Source organism: Suncus etruscus, chromosome 1 (assembly GCF_024139225.1).
Source record: "Suncus etruscus isolate mSunEtr1 chromosome 1, mSunEtr1.pri.cur, whole genome shotgun sequence".
Taxonomy (NCBI): domain Eukaryota; kingdom Metazoa; phylum Chordata; class Mammalia; order Eulipotyphla; family Soricidae; genus Suncus; species Suncus etruscus.
In genome coordinates, this window is record NC_064848.1 from 106,221,204 (window position 1) to 106,243,042 (window position 21,839).

At 34.7% G+C, this 21,839-nt stretch overlaps 1 non-coding gene and 1 pseudogene across 1 annotated transcript; one reads left to right on the forward strand and one right to left on the reverse strand.

Moving 5' to 3' along the window:
* Positions 1 to 21,839, reverse strand: part of LOC126013508 (STE20-related kinase adapter protein beta-like) — an 89,091-nt pseudogene that overhangs the window by 59,129 nt on the left and 8,123 nt on the right.
* On the forward strand, positions 10,578 to 10,684 carry LOC126024901 (U6 spliceosomal RNA). Its single transcript, XR_007500985.1, has one exon. It is a non-coding gene; the product is annotated as a U6 spliceosomal RNA (small nuclear RNA).

A 21,839-nucleotide genomic window follows, 5' to 3' on the forward strand; every position in this document is an offset into this window, starting at 1 on the left:
CAGACTATTAAACATATAATCACCCAATGAGAGACCAGCAAATTATCTAATACAATTACTGACAAATCTGAAATAAGAAATCAATAATAACACAATAATTGTGGGAGACCTCAACACGGCCCTATCAACACTTGATAGGCCAAACAGATTGAATCCCAACAAAAACATACTAGCCCTAAAAAGAGTTATGGAAGAAAGAGGATTGGTAGTTATGTACAGGACACTCCATCCCAAAAAACCTGGATACACATTCTTTTCCAATGTAGATGGGTCATTCTCCAGAATAGACTACATGCTGACATATAAAACATACCTCCATAAAATCAAGAGGATAGAAATCTTGCAGGCTACCTTTGCTGACCACAAGGCTCTGAAATTAGATGTGAACTACAAAGGCACACAGAAGAAAAACTTTAACAATTGGAAATTAAACACCCTGCTACTGAACAACCAGTGAGTCCAAGATAAAACAAAAAAGGAAATCAAAACTTTCCTGGAAACAAATGATAATGAAGACACAAACTGCCAGAATCTATGGGACACAGCAAAAGTAGTCCTGAGAGGAGAATTTGTAGCTTTACAAGCACACATCAGGAAGGAAGAAGGGGCATACCTGAATAACTTAATGAGGCAGCTCAAAAAATTAGAAAATGACCAACAAAAGGAACCAAAAATAGGGAGACAAGGAAATAACAAAGCTGAAAGCAGAACTCAATAAAGGGGAAAACCAAAAAACAATCTGAAAGATCAACAAAAGCAGAAGTTGGTTCGTTGAAAACATAAACAAGATTGATAGACCATTGGCAAAATTCACAAAGAAATAAAGAGAGAGAAATCTGATAACCCATATTAGAAATGAAAAGAAGGAGATCACGATAGTTATTGCAGAGATCCAAAGGCTAATCAGAGACTACTTTGAGAAACTTTATGCTACTAAACATGAGAACTAGAAAAAATGGAAAAATTCTTGGACACTTATAACCTTCCACATTTAAGTACGGAGAATGTAGCATATCTAAACACCCCATCACTACTGAGGAAATTGAAACTGTAATCAAATATCTGCCCAAAAAGAAAAGCCCAGGCCCAGACAGTTTTCCTAATGAATTTTTTCAAATCTTTTAAGAGGAGCTACTACCAATCCTAGCCAAGGTCTTCCATGAAATTGAAAAAACGGGCACACTTTCAAACAGCTTTTATGAAGCCAACATCACCTTGATACCTAAACCAGACAGAGATGCTGCCAAAAAAGAAAATTACAGACCAATATCCCTAATAAATGCTGATGCAAAGATCTTCAACAAAATCCTGGCAAATAGGATCCAGTGCATCATTAAGAAGATCATACACTACAACCAAGTAGGTTTCATCCCAGGAATGCAAGGATGGTTTAACATCCATAAATTTATCAACATCATACACAACATCAACAACAAGAAAAATAAAAATTACATGATCATATCAATAAACGCAGAGAAAGCATTTTATAAGGTCCAAAACCTATTCTTGATAAAAAAAAACTCTCAGCAAGATGGGAATGGAAGGAACCTTTCTCAATCTAGTTGAAGCCATCTACCACAAGCCAATGGCAAATATTATCCTCAATGGAGAAAAATAAAAGCCTTTCCTCTACATTCTGGTACAAGACAAGGCTGTCCACTCTCACCACTCCTCTTCAACATAGTACTGGAAGTTCTTGCTATAGCAATCAGGCAAGAAAAATATATCAAGGGAATCCAGATAGGAAAGAAAGAAGTCAAGCTCTCATTGTTTGCAGACGACATGATACTCTATTTAAAAAACCCTAAGACTCTACCAAAAAGCTTCTAGAAACAATAGATTTACATAGCAAGGTGGCAGGCTACAAAATCAGCCTATAGAAATCAACTGCCTTTTTATACACCAATAATGATTAGGAAGAGATGGAAGTCAGGAAGGCAATCACATTCACAATAGTGCCACACAAACTCAAATATCTTGGAGTCAACTTAACCAAAGACGTGAAGGACCTATACAAAGAAAACTATAAAGCCCTGCTCCAAGAAATTATAGGACACATGGAAATGGAAACACGTACCGTGCTCATGGATTGGCAGGATTAACATCATTAAAATGGGCAATACTCCCCAAAGCATTATACAGATTTAATGCGATCCCCTTAAAAATACCTATGACATTCTTCAACTAAGTGGATCAAACACTTATGAAGTTCATCTGGAACATAAACACCCTCGAATAGCTAAAGCACTCCTAGGGAAAAGGAAAATGGGAGGCATTACTTTCCCCAACTTTAATCTGTTATACAAAGCAATAGTTATCAAAACAGCATGTTATTGAAATAAAGAAAGACCCTCAGATCAGTGGAATAGGCTTGAGTTCTCAGACATTCTCCCCCAGAAATACAAGTACCTAATTTTTGACAAAGGAGCAAGAAATCCTAAGTGGAGCCAGGAAAATTTCTTCAACAATTGGTGCTGACAGAACTGGTTAGCCACTTGCAAAAAAGTGAACATAGACCCCCAGTTAACATCATGTATGAAGGTAAAATCCAAATAATTAAAGACCTTGATATCAGACCTGATACCATAAGGTATATAGAACAACACATCGGTAAAACACTCCATGACATTGAGATTAAAGGCATCTTCAAGGAGGAAATTGCACTTTCCAAACAAGTGGAAGCAGAGATCAACAGATGGGAACACATTAAGCTGAGAAGCTTCTGCACCTCAAAGGAAATAGTACCCAGGATACAAGAGCCACCCACCGAGTGGTAGAAACTATTCACCCAATACCCATCAAATAAGGGGCTAATATCCAAAATATACAGGGCACTGACAGAACTTTACAAGAAAAAACATCTAATCCCATCAAAAAATGGGTAGAATAAATGAACCAACACTTTGATAAAAAAGAAATACAAATAGCCAAAAGGCACATAAAGAAATGCTCCTTGTCACTAATCATCAGGGAGATGCAAATCAAAACAATGATGAGATACCACCTCACACTGCAGAGATTAGCGCACTTCACAAAGAATGAACAATCAGTGCTGGCGGGGATGTGGAGAGAAAGGAACTCTTATCCACTGCTGGATAGTCCAACCTCTATGGAAAGCAATATGGAGATTCCTCCAAAATCTGGAAATTGAGTTCCCATTGGACCCAGCTATTCCACTCCTAGGGATATACCCTAAGAACACAAGAATACAATACAATAACCCCGTCCTCACACCTATATTTATTGCAGCATTATTCACAACAGCCAGGCTCTGGAAACAACCAAGATGCCCTTCAACAGAGGAATGGCTAAAGAAACTGTGGTACATATACACAATGGAATATTATGCAGCCATCAGGAGAGATGTAGTCATGAAATTTTCCTACACATAGATGTACATGGAATCTATCATGCTGAGTGAAATAAGTCAGAAGGAGAGAGACACACACAGAATAGTCTCACTCATCTATGGGTTTTAAGAAAAATAAAAGTCATTTTTGCAACAATCCTCAGAGACAGAGACGAGGGCTGGAACTTCCAGCTCACTTCATGAAGCTCACCACAAAGAGTGGTGAGTGCAGCTATAGAAATAACTACACAGAGAACTACCATAATCATGTGAATAAATGAGGGAACTGGAAAGCCTGTTTGGAGTACAGGTGGGGGTGTGGTGGGATGGAGGGAGATTTGGGACATTGGTGGTGGGTATGTTGCACTGGTGAAGGGGGTGTTCTTTACATGACTGAAACCTAATCACAATTATTTATGTAATCAAGATGTTTAAATAAAAAAAATATGGGAAAAAAGAATCAAATAAATAAAAAAATATGTGTATTTTCGGGGCTGGAGTAATAGCGCAGTTGTAGGGCTTTTGCCTTTTCTGTGGCTGACCTAATACAAACCTGGATTCAATCCCTAGCGTCCCATATGGTCCCCCTAGCCAGGAGCAATTTCTGAGCTCATAGCCAGGGTCACTGAGTGTAGCCCCACAAACAAGCAAATAAACAAATAAAGCAAAAACAAAACAATAGAAAAATGCATATTTTTAATTTTATATTGAATTTTCAATTTTATTTTCAATTTTAGGTTGTATATAGGCATTTTTATGTGTTATCTTACCAAATTACTCATTGATCTTAACCATTAAAATTTGATGCTGTATGAATTTTTTGTTTGTTTCTAAACCCAAACCAGTGAAGCTCAAGGCTTGCTTATTCTTGGATCTGCATTCAAGGATCACTCCTGGTGGGCTCAGGAGACCATATGCAACCTGAGAATCAAACCTGAATTATATATTATATATATACATATATATGTACACACACACACACACATATATATATATATATATGTATATATAGCTACTGTGCTATCTATAGCTCCAATCCCCAATGCTGTATGTCTCAGAACCTTTTTGATCATTTTATTATGCCAGCTCATGATAATATGTGCTTTATCCATATCTCTTAACCTCCTTCGGAGGGGTTCTTGATTTATGCTCTGGGTTGAGTTGGGGTTTTCCCAGCCATTTTAACCAACTCAGCTTATAGTTCAGTGAAAGAGCCTAAGGTTGTGGTATATCCTGTCATCTTAGGGGACTTGCAGCAATGCACCCAGGGCTCTATCCAGCTTGAGAGATTGAAGAACAAACCATAGCCTGCTATATGCAAGCCATGTTCCTTATCCTGTATACTGTCTCTCCTGTCTTTATTTATTCCATCTATACCTCAAGAAAGTTCTTGGATTCTATTCCTGTCTTTATTTATTCCATCTATACCTCAAGAAAGTTCTTGGATTCTATTTTGTCAGATAATATTTTGTCATATGATGGGATTCAGATAACATATTTATAAAGCAAAAACAAAACAAAACAAAACAATTGCCACCATTTGATTTCCTTTTGTGCAATAGACTAAACTAGTGTTTTCTCTTTCTAGGTAATGCTTCTCTGGCAGGTGGGGAATGAGAATGAGTGCAGTAGTTGCTTTTAGTGTAATTGGGACATATTTCTTATTTGTTTATTTAAGAAAGGGAGATTTAAAGAAGGTTCTGAGTGATTTATTTTCCCTGAGTAGTAGGTGATAGGCCAAATAAGTTTATGAATCTCTGTAAAAAAATAAAGAAATCTGAAAGTTATTTTCTTTTAACTTAAAGTTCTTAGCATTATCCAGTGTTTGACAAGAATAAACATTAGAAATATTAAATGAATAATGCTAAATAAAGGAACAAATCAATACAAAAATACAAATACAAAATACAGTAAAATATTTTATATTATAGAAAATATTTAATATATCTTAGTTACAATTTTTTTTGCCATTTTTTCTTTTCCATGACCCTGTTGTCACAAATAAATAGTAAAAATAATCTAAGTATTTACTATAGCTTAGCTAATGCTGAACACACAGAATAAAATTAAACATACTTTGACTAAGACTAGTAACATAATGACATCGGTCAGAGATATTTTTTCCAAAATTTTAGCAATTATATAAAATTATTCTAGCATGTCCAAGGATCATAACCAATCACTGCTAAGACAAGTATGAAGAAGTTAGTAAAATATAAGTTATTCTTTTATTCTAAAAATAATGGAAACATCACACTCCCATAAGTACAGATTCTGTCTATAATACAATGTACTAGTAACTAAGATTATGTGATGTGAGCATCAAAAGGGCTCACACACCAATGAAATGGAATAGAGAGCCCAGAAAGAGATGCTTCTTTCACATGAACATCTTTACCTGTGACAAAATAGCTAAGGGAAAGGAAATCCTCTTCAAGAAATGATACTGGGAAAATTAGACAGTCACATTCAAAAGAGTAAAACTAGATCTCTATATAATACTATACACAAAAGAATCTCAAGAAGAATAAATGATTAACTATTATAACAAGATTTATTAAAAATATTAGAACAAAATTTATAAAAATGTATGCATAGGGGGCCAGAGTGGTGGTGCTGTGGTAGGGCATTTGCCTTGCTGACCTAGAATAGATCGTGGTTTGATCCCCCACATCCCATATGCCAGGAGCAATTTTTGAGAGCAAAGTCAGAAGTAACCCCTGAGCATTCATCAGGTGTGCCCTTCCTACCCCAAAAAATCGCCCCAAAATTGTATGCATAACTAATTGATAGCATAGCTAATGAACCCCATGACTTCAGCATCAAAGATGTAGTTAGATATTCCACTCTACTGATAAAGGGAAGTAATGCAAGAGTATGGGACTATATCAAATTAAAAATTCTTTCGGCATAGAAAGACACTAACAAACAAAAAAACAACCTAGTAAGTGATAGATTTGTCTTATATATATTATATATTTATATTGGTTTATCAAAATCAAAGAATTCAGAAACAAAAGCATCTCAATTTTTTGAATTGGTAAGGATTTGAAAATACATTTCTTTTTTTTTGTTTGGTTTTTGGTTTTTAGATCAGACCCAGCAGCGCTCAGGGACTACTCCTGGCTCTGTGCTCAAAAATCACTCCTGGAGGCTCGGGGGATCATATGAGATGCCAGAATTTGAACCACCATTCATCCTGAATCACGTGCATGCAAGGCAAATGCCCTGCCACTATGCTATCTCTCCAGCCCTGAAAATACACTTTTCTAAAGAAAACATACTATTGTCTCACAGACATATTAAAATTTTCTCTGCATTATTAGCAAAATTCTTATCAAAACCACAATGAAAAGTACCCCATACTCATGGGAATAGTTTATATCATAAAAAGATTAAAAACATCAAATATTGGCAAGGATTGGAGAAAAAGTCGTCATTGGGGCTGAAGAAATATTTCAGCGAGTAGGGTGCTTGCCTTGCATGTAGCAACCTGGGTTTGATTCCCAGTATCCTATATGGTGCCTCAAGCACTATCTGGAGTGTTTTCTTGAGTGCAGAGCTGGGAGTAATCCTGACACTGACACTGTGGAGCAGATTGTGGTGCAAAAATAAACAAAACCAAGAGGACAATAGTTCACTATTGGGAAAAAAGTAAGTTGTTTTACTTTCTATGGAAAACTATATGAAGAATCCTTTAAAAATGAAGGGTCAGGGAGGTTCACCCATTATCCCTGCTGGTAGCCCTAGTGACTAAAATTTTGGGGGGCTGAACATACAGATCCACCCTACAGCTACTGCTTGACCACTGGCTACATTGGCCCAGTTTCATGGCTTCCCCACTAATCTCTGCAGGAGACTTAGCTAACAACCACACCAAATATGCCAGTTTTGTGGTTGACATCTCCAAAAACCTTCCTCTTCCTTCCCTTTCCCCCTCCTAGGAGCTGTATTTTCAGAAACCTCTGAAGCCACACCCACTATTCAGAGCCTTCTGCCATATCTGCTCAAATGGCCAATGCCATCGACTCTTGTAATTCTCAGAAGAGGGGCTCAACTATCAGGTGAAACTCATGGACATACCAGCCTCACAGCTAAGGCCCTTCTGAGGGCCTTTCCCAATCACTGCTTTCACCATATGAGCTCATCAACTCAGCAATTGTGAACTGTGTGACACCCCCATGATATTAATACTGACTTCTCTGTAAAAATATACCCAAATGGATGTGACATTATGAAAGAAGCCACATTAAAACAACAAGGAAAATCAACAACAGATGCCCAACTAGCAAAATACAGCTTACTAGATTTCAGAAAATGAAATAAGACATCATTGTGAGATAAGACCATTTTTATAAACTTTTAATGCAGTTTTTATTTTTATAATTTCTTTACCATTTAGTTGTGCCAAGTAATATTAACTAAATTATTTATAACTGCCAAGTTGCAGGCATCAGGGAAATTGAGAAACTGATGCCCACAGTGGAAGAAATGTTACATTGGTGATGGGATTGGTGTTGGAATATTGAATACCAGAAATAACTATTAGGAAAATATTTGTACAGCAAACTAGACATTTAATTAAAAAAATGAAGGACCAGCAAGTGCACAGAGATTAAAGCAAATAACTGTCACATCTTTGATCCTCAGCAGTACATGGTTCCCAAACATCACCTGGTTAATCCCTGGAGGCCCTCAAGTACTGTTGCTTATTTCCCTGAAGACTCTTGAGCTCTGATAGTCATTCTCAGCTATATCATGTACTGCAGTGCATGAGTAGCACCATCCTCAAGCCCTTGCACTGAACCACTGGCCAGATTTACTGAGACTTTCCAGAAGAGTTCTGGTCCTCCTGGACACCAATTGTGAGAAGCATAATTTGTAAACAAACAAAGAAACAAAAATTTTAAATGGTAATACAATATGATATTGATATCAATCTGTTGTTTTGTTTTGTGGCCATATCTGGCTGGCAGTTCTAACGGCCATATTCCGGGCTCTGCACTCAGAAATCACTCCTGGCAGGTTTAGGAGACTATATAGAAATTAAACTCCAGTTGACTATATGTAATTCAAGCACCTTGCCCACTGTACTCTCTCCAGCCCAACATTGATACCAACCTTAGGTAAAAATATGAAGTATAATAAAATGTTAATTTGTGTCTATATTATATTTGCATCACATGCTTAAAATATCATTTTAAACTGTCTAAACATGGTGGTTGGTCTTAGACAGAAAACAAATAAAGAAGTAATGGTATATAGACTTAATTTTATACTGCTGTGCTAGTTTTAAAAGCTGAACCTGTGAAATTTGTTACAAATTGGATAGATCTTGGGGAAACTATGTTAAGTGCAATAAGGAAATTAAGAGTAATTTACAGCCATAGAGATTTCACTTATATATGGATTATAAATAATCAAAGCAATTTGGCAAAATGAAGAATTACTAAACCAAGTGAGAGTTATCATGATTATATCAGAGGATAAAGGGATTATTGCACAGGGTGCAATAAAAGAATGGTGAGAAGACTTTTTAATTATGAAATAAAAAATTTTGGTGGTTGATATCATGAATCCTATTTTCTTTAAGACCTTTTTTTCATAGAGGTCACCCTCAGTAGTGCTTATGGAACTTGATATTTAGTCTGGTGGCATGGGCCAGTCAATTTGGGTACTTGGTTTGGCAGTGTTTGAAGACTACTGAGGCCACATCAGTGCTGCTCAGAAGACCATGTGATGCTAGGGATTGCCTGCAGGGCCTCATGCATTGCTAGGCACAAGAGTTCCTTATCTCAAGATTTCCTGGTCAACAGTCTCTATTTCAGGTATGTTTTGATATATGCCATTTTCAGTGATGTGAAATGCTATCTCTTGTTTTCTTTTGTCTTGCTCTAATACTCAGTGATGAGCACTTTTTTTTTCATATTCTTGTTAGCTTTTTATATGTCTTCTTTGAAGAAATCTGGTTCGCTCATTTACCCATTTTTGTTTCCTTGTTTTTTGTTCTGTGAGAGTTTACATATCTTAGATATTCACCTTAATCATGTACTGGTTATATATTTGTTGTATGAATTTTTTTTCCTAATCAGTTTGGTGACTTTTATTTTAGACATCATTATCCAGTTCAGAAAACTTTTATTTTGATATAATTCCATTATTTAGTTTTAATATCCATCCATTCAATTATCTTCTACTGGCTCAAAAATTCTTAGCAAATACTTAAGATAACTGATGAACGATTTTTTTTTGAATATTGGGCCACACCTGATGATGCTTAGGGGTTACTCCTTGCTATGCATTCAGAAATCACTCCTGACTTGGGGGACCAAATGAGATGCTGGGGATCGAACCCAGGTCCATCCTGGGTAGGCTGTGTGCAAGGCAAATGACCTACCTCTGTACTATCACTCAGGCTCCTGTTGAAAGAATTTTAAAAGTAAAAAAGATTGACCCTAATAAATTTGCTGTTGTGTGGATAAGTTTATTCTACACATGGATACAATCTCTATGTAGTTCATTTTACTACTTCCATCCTCATTATAAATATGACCAAGTTAACATACTACAGAAAGGAAATTGAATTATTTAACACTAAAGAAATTCCTAACAGTTTTTATTTATTTATATCATATGTTTTTTTTTGGGTGGGAGCTGCACCAAGAAGTGCTCATAGACTAATCCCTACTCTCTCATCAGTAGTTTTTCTTGGAAGTACTCAGAGGATCATGTAGTTCTGGGGATCAAACTTGGATTTCCTTAATGTAGAATATATGATTAGTCCATTGACCTAGCTCTTTGGCCCCTAAAACTATTCTTGATATTCAAATATACTTCCAAATTTGGGTGATGGCTTTTCAGTTTTGAGGCCTATCTTTAAATTTGATAAATTTTTGAAGACATAGCAAACTTTCTTTAAAAAGGACTTTTTATTACCGTTCAGTTCTATTATGTGAAAATTTATTTTTCCACCAGAGATAATTTCGCTGTGTAATAACAATTAAAAGAGATTATCTCCATAGATAACAGATTGAATAAGGTAATATGAGAAATATCAGGCCTCATTCATTGTTTTGTGCTGCCTTTCCAGTATCCTTTCCTTAACACTCCATAATAAGCTAAGAATTTACTAGAAGATTTATAACAGGAATACATTCCAAACATATAGTAAAATTTCATATTATTATTTTATTAGGTGATATATAGGTTTTATTAAAATATTTGTTGCGTGCTCGCTTTGGCAGCACATATACTAAAATTGGAATGATACAGAAAAGATTAGCATGGCCCCTGCGCAAGGATGACACGCAAATTCGTGAAATTTTCCATATTTAAAAAAAATATATTTGTTGCTCTTTTAACTTTTATTACTTCAATAAGAACCACTAAATATAGAATTGTACAGTGACTTAAAAATAATATTTAACTTACAACATTTATAAGATTTCTCAACTACAAGTTTTTCACTTACTTGAAGTTTTCTACCTTACCACAAGACTTTATTTTTAATGTTTTCTTAATGCAACACATAGTTATATTATATAGTTAGCAATAATAGTAAAAGTTACTATTATTTCTCACCCAGTAATATTCACAAGCATTTCTTTTTACTTTTAGAGAAAACAGACAAAACTTAATTATAAAATGATAAACACTCTCTATATTCAGCATAATTATAATAAAAGACTGACTTTAATAATTTTATTTGCAATTTTATATGCAATTTCCATGTACATAAAATATAGCCTACTGATCATTGCACAGATTTCTTTCTTTTATCTATTAGCATACATTAGACAGTAATACTTCTGAGGAGTTAGTGGTATTATTTAGATGCCAGATTAATGGCCCATATTCTGGAACAGATGTTAAATTCTCATTTACACTAGTATACATCTATTGTTTATTTCCAGTGGAATGGGTTTTGTTCTGATCAATAAATGTATCAGCCTAGTTGTTCATCTTATTAGAGAGGTCAAAGCAATGACAGAGCTACATTTGTTTTTATGTCAAATAATGTTGGAGGTAATGAATCCTCTCCAAGTAGATAAACAACACTCCTGAAATTGTCCTTCAGTCTTCCACTACAAAGCCGAGCATGATTAAGCTGAGGCACTTGAGAAATTGGTGTTATTGGGAAACAGAAATTATTGCTACATCCAAAACAGTTTTTACACTAAAATTCATATGTCTCTGGTATTTTAATTCTTTAGTAGTGACCTTGTTGCATATTATGCATTTAATAAGGTGCTTCTTATAGAATGAATTTGCATAGGTGGAAAATATAGTAAAGACGTTATTTCAAGACAGTTAAAATTGTTTGCAGTTGTTATCCAACAGTAAACCTTTTGACACAATATATTACTTGTATCTTACTAACAATGCTGCATAATGCATGCAATGCAAAATTTTTATAGATTAATAGTTACATATATGCCTTATTAATTCTTCATAAATAATATCCTATTATTGTACCTTTTTAGATGACAAAAATGGGGGGAAACAAATTTACAAGATGGTAAATCGCAAGAGGAAATTCAGAAAATTTCTACAGGGAACTTGAATTGTTTTGAAGGAAAAAATATATGAAGGTGCTATCTGCTTGATTTGATGGATAGGGAAAATTGCTTCTGTGTGAATTAAGTTATTGTATTTCATCAAGCCTATTTCCTATAACAGAATTGGATGAGATGAATAGATTCAGTCACTCTGATTTGTAGACACCTGCTAAATTGCTAGCATTCATTATAGCCCTCACTTTGTCACTGATTGACCATGTAGCCCTGTCACTTAAGCCCTGCTGTTACTGGTGTGTGGATTGGAAAATATAGAAAATAACCTCCACAAAACATCAACCTTGAGGACAGAGCATTCCTTAGGCCAAGGAACAAAGTGCACCCTTGTTGTTGGGCTTGGAATCTGATTAGTGTAATTGACAACAGCAGGATATGGAACTGTAAGTTTCTAGAAGGTCAAAAAGACAAATACTTGCAGCTGTTTTACTTGAACCCCAACTTTGGAATTTAATTACCTAGTGAAATTCCAGAATTCTAAGTACAAGTTGATTTCCTATTCTTTCAAATTAAAACTTCTAATTTCAAATGCTTAGTTCCATGTGTTAATCCTGAAATTAAAGTGCATATAAATCCTAAAATCAAAGTGCATATAAATCTCAGAATTCATGAAATCTATTATGCTGAGTGAAAGAAGTCAGAGAGAGAGAGAGAGAGAGAGAGAGAGAGAGAGAGAGAGACGCAGAATGGTCTCACTCATCTATGGGTTTTAAGAAAAATGAAAGACATTCTTGCAATAATAATTTTCAGAGAGAAGGGCTGGAAGTTACAGCTCACCTCATGAAGCTCACCACAAAGAGTGATGAGTTTAGTTAGAGAAATAACTACATTTTGAACTATCCTAATAATGAGAATGTATGAGGGAAATAGAAAGCCTGTCTAGAGTACAGGCAGGGGTTGGGTGGGGAGGAGGGAGATTTGGGACATTGGTGATGGGAATGTTGCACTGGTGATGGTGGTGTTCTTTACATGACTAAAACCCAAACACAATCATGTAGGTAATCAAGGTGTTTAAATAAAATATATATAAAAAAAGAAAAGAAAAAAAAGAAATAAAGGGTCCTTTAAGGGCCAGAGAGATAATACAAAAATATAAATTTCAGAATTGAAAAGTACATGACAACTAAAACCAAAAATACTTGAAAGGCCTTAATATTACAGTTTTATTTTATGTCTTACAGAGAAAATCTTTTTTTTGTTTTGTTTTGTTTTGTTTTGGGGGGACCACAACCGTTTGATGTTCAGGGCTTACTCCTGGCTAAGTGCTCAGAAATTGCCCCTGGCTTGTGGGGGACCACATGGGTGCTGGGGTATCGAACCGCAGTCCTTCCTTGGCTAGCCCTTGCTGGGCAGACATCTTACTTCTAGCGCCACCTCACTGGCCCCGAGAAAATCTTAATAATTTGGTATTCCTAGGGAAACACTTCATAATACTGGAAGTACACTCTGAAGATCCATTTAAATAGTGACTCAAAGTAAGCAAGAGTGTCTAAATTGCAGACTGAGATTTGCAGTTATCCTCTCATCATGTGAAAAGTCCCTTGACCTGCAAAAAGCAGGGGTCAGCTTCTGACATTAAAATTAGGGTGAAAACAGCATATTTAGTGATTTGAGAATTAATACAGCTGGTAAGGTGCTTGTGTTACATACAATTGATCCCAGAACACCAGGAATCCCACAGGCTATCCCTGATTGAAGATCCAGGAGTAAGCCCTAAGTACTGCCTAGTATGGCCCACAAACAAACAAAAACAAAAAAAGCATATTGAGGACTTGTTTCTAGGAAAGAATAGAAATCTATTTTTTAAATATATTTTTTTATTTAAGTAACATGATCATATTTGGGTTACAGTCATAACCAGAACACCCCCCTTCACCAGTGTAACATTACTCCTCCCCCCTTTCCATCCCCTGCCTGTATTCGAGACAGGCATTCTACTACAATAATTTGTTTTTAAGTTCAGTAAGTTGTATTTTTTCCTTAAAGGATAAGAGTAAAAAAATATAGTAAAGGTGTAATAGTGGCAATCGCCAATGTTTGCAGAGGTCCAGAAAAATGGAGAAAATGGAAAAAAAAAATCCTTGACCTGATTACAAAGAGGCCTCACCTCAGAAGTTTATTGGCATAAGACAGACTCTGGGTTCCAGGCATACCAGTCTATCCAACTCCAGTCATTCTCAATGTCCCGGTGAAACTTTTTCACACTTTAGCTATAGTTGGTATCAGACTTTTATATTTAAAGACTCTGGATTCTGTGCATTTTTTTTTCGTTGATGTCAGGCTGATGTGGAGCATCCCCTAGTTTCAGCATATCATTAAATGTGGAGCAATCTGTCCTGCATGCAGACTGTTGCTGAGTCGCCTGGGTGTTGGGAGAACTCTTTGGAGTAAGTCAATGCCAAAGCAGTGGTAGGTCTTCTCTGGTAGAGGCTTGGATCCTGGTAATGTTAAAGACAATTGTGGTGTTTCCATAGATGGTATCCATTGTTCAGGTGTGTGTGGGCGATGTCCATTCTTCTGAGGCCTGAGCCAAATCATTATGCCAATGTTCAGGGTAAAAGGCCTAATTACATTGCCAAATTTGTGTTCCCATCTCTATTAGATAAGAACTTGTTCGCATATGTATTATTTTCCCATTTTAATGTGCCTATGCAAAAGAGAAGCAATGCCACAAGATATTGTTGGTGCATCTGGGGGCCGACGAATAAAGTCCAACATTTCCCATAACTTGGTATAAACATGAAATCTATACAGAGTTACTCTTATACCAGTATTGCTTATAAAACATCTCACAGGGGGAAAATCAAACAATCAAATAACTAATCTAGTGGGCAAAATTGTCACTATATGAGGATATTCGAAAGAGTTATAGATGTTAAGGGAATACATCTGAGATATACAAAAGAGATATATGTGACCCTTTTTATGTTTTAAAAAGAAAAAAAAGAAAGAAAACAAGGGTATTTGAAGACAACAGGTGATAGTTGAGTTTGAGATATGTTTTGCGGAATTACGGAACCCTATATTGTCCTTGAACTAGGGGTTTTGCTGAAGCTGATTCCAGTATCATGCCACAGTCCATAGTTTGATGGGGGCATGAGGGGAGGGGTTTCCCTCCTCTGCCCGCCCCCCAGGGCCCGAGTTGCCAGGGCAGGCCATGAAGACCCACCTGGCGTGGGGGTCCCAGTCTCCTGGCCCAAGTGTTCAGTCCAGGAGATCTGTGGCCCGCTGTCTGACCAGCAACCCTGACATACCAGAAAAAAAGAGGGATGGCTTTCCTGGCATGTGCGCTCTGCTGGGTCCAACTGCGGGCTCCGTCTCCAGTTTGAAAATTGAAAGGGGAGGGGTTTCCCTCCTCTGCCCGCCCCCCAGGGTAGAAATCTATTTTAAAAAGTTTTTGCAAATTGGGGAGAGGTCAAAGTTCTTATTACATTGATGTGTGTGACATGGAGTAGTTCCACCTTTCTCTTCATGGAAAATGCATTATTCATAATTTCTTGAAGATTTTAGTGAAGCACATAAAATATTTCCATCTGTGAGATGGTAAAACAAACTAATACCCTAAACAATATGCTTTTAACTCCTGAGAATCACTAACACAATACTCACTCTAGAGTAAAAATTATTGTAATATCCATGACATCACTAACCAGCTATGCAGTATATCCAATATACTATCGAGCACCACTTGCCCTGCGAAGCATTACAGGGTGAAACCTGTAAGTTCCCATGATTCAATGATCTCCTGGAGGTGTCTGAGCACCATAGGAGGCCCTGGTGACCCCCGGCACTGCAGGACCTACACAATACCACAGACCCTGTGCAATCACACTGAAATGAGAACATTCTGGAGTCAAAGATTGTCTAGGCTGAATATTGCAGGGAGATCAAAATTTTCTTGCTCACTTAATCATATTAAACAATTAAACCTTTCTAGTATTCCCTTAATCATTTTAAAATGGCCAAATTTTGTTGAGTTTATTTAACTCAATGGCTTACCTACTAAATAGCCCAAAGATCATTTATCTCTATCTTATAATTGATCATTTTTGACCTAAGACTATTTTAATTTTATATAGATGAACATTTTTAATCGATTTATTAAAAAAGCAACATGAACTTTTAGTGCAAATTAGACAATATTTTACTTCTTCATTAAGGGCACAATGTTACAATATATGACTTTTACTATGCTTTAAATTTTACCAATATAAATTATGGATTTATTGAGAAACTACATAATGGTATCAATGTTGCTCCTTAATTATAAAGCTAAAACTATTTATAATCTTACAAAATAATTTAGCAATCAATCATATTATCAAATTGAAGTATTTTGCAATTAGATATAAGATTTCTTTCTTAAATTTTTAGATTATACTTGGTACATATGACAAATTTGACTAATGACTATTAATCAAATATGATAATGACTATTAATATAAACTATTTCTATGGCTATTCTATATTTTGAATTAGGTACTATTAACCTTTGAAAACATATTTGCAGTTACAAAAATTAATATTGTCTTAAAATATAAAACTACAAAGCATGAGTATACAATAAAATCAAGACCTTATTTTTATTATCAATATACGCTTAAATATGCTTAGGATTTCAATTAAGTCTACTTAAATTTGCATACAAATTATAAATTAAAATACACTGAAATGCATACTGAAATGCATAGAGTAAAATTAAATGTCTCACATAAAATGGCCTTAAAGAGTGTATAAAAGAGTGTATGAAAGTTTCAAAAGAATAAATAAAATCTACAAGTTATCTAGAAACAAAAGTATTATCTAGAAAAAAAGTATTTTTGTCAAGATTGGATGCATAATACTTTTTTGGTTGGAAGAATGCGCATCACACCCACCTATGCTTTCTCCTGGCTTTGTATTCAATGAGAGTTCACCTGGCAGAGCTCAAGGAAGCTTAGGGAGTATGGGGGATCAAATCCAGGTCATCCTCATGTTTGGAAAGCACCTTACCTGCTGTAGTGTCTTTCCAACCTAATTCATTTTGTTTGTTTTGTTTTTGTTTGTTTGTTCAGGGGGCCACACCCAGTTATGCTCAGGGGTCACTCCTGGCTAGGCACTCAGAAATCTCTCCTGGCTTGGGGGACCATATGGAATGCCGAGGATTTGACCATCGGTCCATCCTAGGTTAGTGCATGCAAGGCAGACGCCCTACCACTTGTGCCTCTGCTCTGGCTCCTCTGCCTAATTCTTTTTTTTTTTTTTTTAAAGAAATGACACATTTTATTTGTTTTGCCAGCTAAAAGCAGTCCTCTAAAAAGGGCAACTTTCAGATATGCATGTGTGTATGTTTTAAATAATCATAAAGGACAAAGAATTAATTTTATTATATTGAATACCTTGGCAGCTTCTGATATCTGAGTCTGAGATAAGAAAATGTTAAAAGAAGGAACATATAAGCTCATGTGAAGAACATTAATTTGACTATTCCCCTGGCTCACTTTTTTATTTATAGTATCTTTATTTATGCATCTTGATTACAAATATGATTGTGATTAGGTTTCAGTCATGTAAAGAACACCCCCTTCACCAGTGCAACATTCCCACCACCAATGTCCCAAATCTCCCTCCATCTCACCCCACCCCCACCTGTACTCGAGACAGGCTTTAATTCTTAACAATTTTTATTTAACTACTAATAATTAGGGCACACATAGAAAAACATTTTAGTCATGAAATATAGTTGTATAGGATGTTAGATTAAAAAAATAAGGTATGAATCTTTATAAGAATTATAAAAATAACATTAATGCACTTATTTACTGTTTTTAAATAATATACATCTCTTTAATATGTTTTAATTTTTAAGACATTGGCAAAAGAACACATTTAACAATTTCAAGGAATCAGAATGTTGAGAAACAGACAACTAATAAGTTAATAATCACAAGAAACTATCTCCTCAGGTGCCCAAATCAGAAATAGCAGTAACATTAGACATTGACTTTCTCATACTTTTTATTTTTCTGTCTTCATATTCTAAAGTAGAAAAATCTGCAAATATTTGTTTCTCATGAGAATAGTTTAGTATGTGCATGGGTTTAACACCTTAAAGTTGTTGACCAAGCTCCCACAACTTGTGATTTCAAAACACTGAAACTGATTCTCAAAGATAGTTTCAGAATAAACATACTTATTATCTAACTAGAGTTTGTATATTTGAAATTCTTAACATAGCACACCTAAAATTTAACTTTAATTATAATAATAAGAATGGCTATTAAAAGATGTCTCTATTATACTACTAAGCAACTTTTCCTTGGTGTATATACCCTAATTCAAATATATCAACTTGCTCTTCAAACTACTTGCTTTTCAGATTACTTTCTGCTGTTGTACCTTTGTAATTTACAATTTCTTATCTTCCTTTTTCCCCTTATTCATTCTTCATACCTTACTCTGTGAACTATCTTTAGACTTGCTTCCCTTTCAAATTCATTATCACTTTTGTCAGTTCACAGCCCTTGACAGCAGGTCAAGTATTTTTCTGCCAATTTCACTTTTTCTTCCCTAGTAGAGTGTCCAGAGTTAGATGGTAGTCATTTTTATTTTACTTCACACAAAGCTAGTTAACTGGCACTAGTTCAAATACATTAGATAACTAATGGGTATGAATAATAAAGGATGAATGAAATGAGTAAAGGATGAAGTAATCCTATTCCTTTCTAACAACATATTATTTCTACTGCAAATCAATTTCTCTACTGCTACAACGCTAAAAAATCTAGAAGTTCATTTTTGCTTTGATAATTGTTCACCAAATATAATTCAGCACAAACCACATCAAATAAAAATTTATATTGGGCGCCATGCATCTCTCTGACATAATTGTGTTCAGAATTTTCAATAACATAAATTACATGGAAAATGCTGAGAATTTTTAAGCACTTTTATACTTTGGATATCCTTTTGTATAAGTTAATTGGGTACATATTTTTAAAATCCTTGTATTTGCTAAGATGAGGCATGTTTTGTAGAAAGTGAAAATGAGCTTTAAATAGCTACAAGAACTTTTCCAAGGTCACAAAGCAGGGAGTAAATCAGAATAGAATACATGAATTGTTTTTCAATGTATTTTCTATCAAATCATATTCACAGAAAGCGAAAAAGGGAAGGCACAAACAGGATAATTGTATCTTGTTACTACCTAAACTTAAACTACTTAAAACTGTGTATGGAAAGAAATACATTTTAGAATGTTTTTAACTACTGGAAAGTTCTGGTACTAAAAAAGTTGAACGAGAGGACAAAGATAATTATGTTGCTTATACAACAGTTGTTTCATTTAAAATTCTTCCTGAAGTTAGCTCTACTGGAATTTTTCCACTCAGCAAACTCTTGTGACTGTTTACCCTCTGAGCTGTCAAAATTATATTTTAAAGTGAGGGAAAAATTTTTATCTAAAATAAATTTTATCTAAAAATAAATGCAGCAGCCCAAGTTCACCCTGACCCTCGCATAGTTAGATGAATATGCCTTCTGCCTGACATCTCAGCAATACAAGGGTTGAGGTCTTTCCTGGCAAACTGACAGTTACTCAACTAATGAAAGGAAAGGGGGAAAGGACTAGCACAATCTGATTGATGTCTTTGAGAAAAAAAATATTCTTCCAGTTGAGTTTAACCTCCTAAGTTGAAGAGAAGTCCATAAGTAGAAAACCTTTCTTTCTCAGCTGTTATGTGCCACAGGAAAATGCCTATAATAAGAGGCAGTTTCCTATTTAATGGTAAACCCCTTATGTTTGAATGTGTTTGAATTACTTTTTTGTATTTCTTATTAATATAGTTTAAAGATTCCAGACAACACAAAATTAAGATTGAACAACATAGATAATTTTGGGCCAATATCTCATTTTACTAACCTAAAAATGACTCTTATTAGGTTCACTAGATAGAATAAGGAGAGCAATATATGTATATATACTATGTCCTGGGTTACATTCTAAGGCAGCACATAAGCCTTAGTCACAGCAGCCCAAGGTAGACTGAGCTCTCTGAAGAGTGGCCCCTTTTTAAGCAAATAGACAAAAAATTCTTACTAAATTACAGCTGAATAATAATATCCTATTTCAATTTAACAATTTCAATACAGTCTGTACACTTATTCATTCTTGTTGATCAGTAGTTTGATTTGCCACTGTCAGGGACAATGTTCTGGAAATGAAGCTTTTGCTGATCTAAAACGTGAAGTCAGAAAATAAGTTCAAGTAGAAGTAAATACATGTATGTGTCATGTGTTCAGATAAGGCAGCTCCATGATATCAGATCTAAATAAGAATTACAAAGTTAGAGATAAGAAGATTCCAGATATTGTAAAGAGCTGGAATTGGCTCTTTAAGCCAATTTTAAGATTTTATAATGCCTTATAAGAATTAGAAAAATTAGTGTTTTTTTTTTATTTTTTAACATGACTTCTTGACTGGTGGCATTAGTTCATTCATGAAAAATTGTAAAATGTGAGTGGAATAAAAAACAGGATAAGCAACCATGTTAGAATCATATATAAGACATAAGAGGGAATATTAAAAAGCAGTAAGATAGGAAGCTCCAGCGAGATTACCTGTACTGGAATTTTAGTTTGGAGTTAATTAGAAAATAGTCTAAGGTAGAACTCTATATTTAATCTTTTCTATTTATTTTAAATATATATTTACATTATCACATATAGTAATTATACATAACACATGTAATTATATATTTAAAAGTCAACAGATTTCCAAGAATCTATGCAAGATTTCACTCATCTTGTCCCTTTTATTTTACCCTCAAAAGAAAACACTTTACACGTAGAGGTTCTGTGATTTACAACACTGTTAATGATAGTTTCCTATAAAGATAATTCCAAATGCCAGTGTATCCAACTCTTTGCTAAAACGTTCCATTTCAACTACCCCCTCAATTCAAAAGTGTTGGTAAACTATCTGATTGCCTTGCTTTCTGTGTATCTTTAAGTTTCACATATGAAATAGATTAATCCTTACCTATATATTTTCCTTCTTATTGATTGTACTTACCATGATTACTTGAACTTCTATGTTTGTTGTGGCAAATAACATGATTTTGCTCTACCTTACAGCTGCACATTATTACATTGTGTATATGTGATATATACAATACAATATATACAATATAATATATACACAATATATGTATATATACTTCACTTTCCAAAAGAAATCTTTTAATTCTGTAGTTTTTTCCTTATTTCCCATAATATTCTAAAAAACATGTTTGCACAGCAATTTCTTCATACTTTTATACTATAGTTATGTTAAAGGTTTTTGAATTTTCTTCTATACTTATTGTGTAATCTGAATATTAGAATAGTTGTGTTATGGTGGGTTATTTTTGTGGGTAAAAATAATGTATAATTTACTATTGTGGCTGTGAAACTATTATTCATTGATAAGCCATGTCATATAATTTGTGCTTATTTTCTCTTTTCTTTCCTGTGAAGTTACTGTTTTAGATTTAATCAATTTATATACATCACCAATTTATTCTCAAATGTTTTCCAGAAAAAATATCTCTCAACATTTTCAAATATGTTGGGTAAATATCTGATTTGCTTTTATTTTCTTGCTGATATATTACAAGAATTAATTTATCTCTTTTTCTCTTAGTTTCTTTCTTTAGGGGCTTCACCCAACAATAATACTCATCAAGGCTTATTCTTACCTCTAAAACCAGGAATTACTCAGGTTAGTTATATACAAAGCAAATACCTTACTTGCTGTACTACGTTCCTTGCCGCTAATTCCCTGTTTGAATCTTCACTGATTTTTCACAAGCCTGATGTAATTAACATGCTGCCAATGTCAATTAAAGACTGATTTCTCTAAACAATACCTTTATACTAACTTTTATATATCTAGCTTG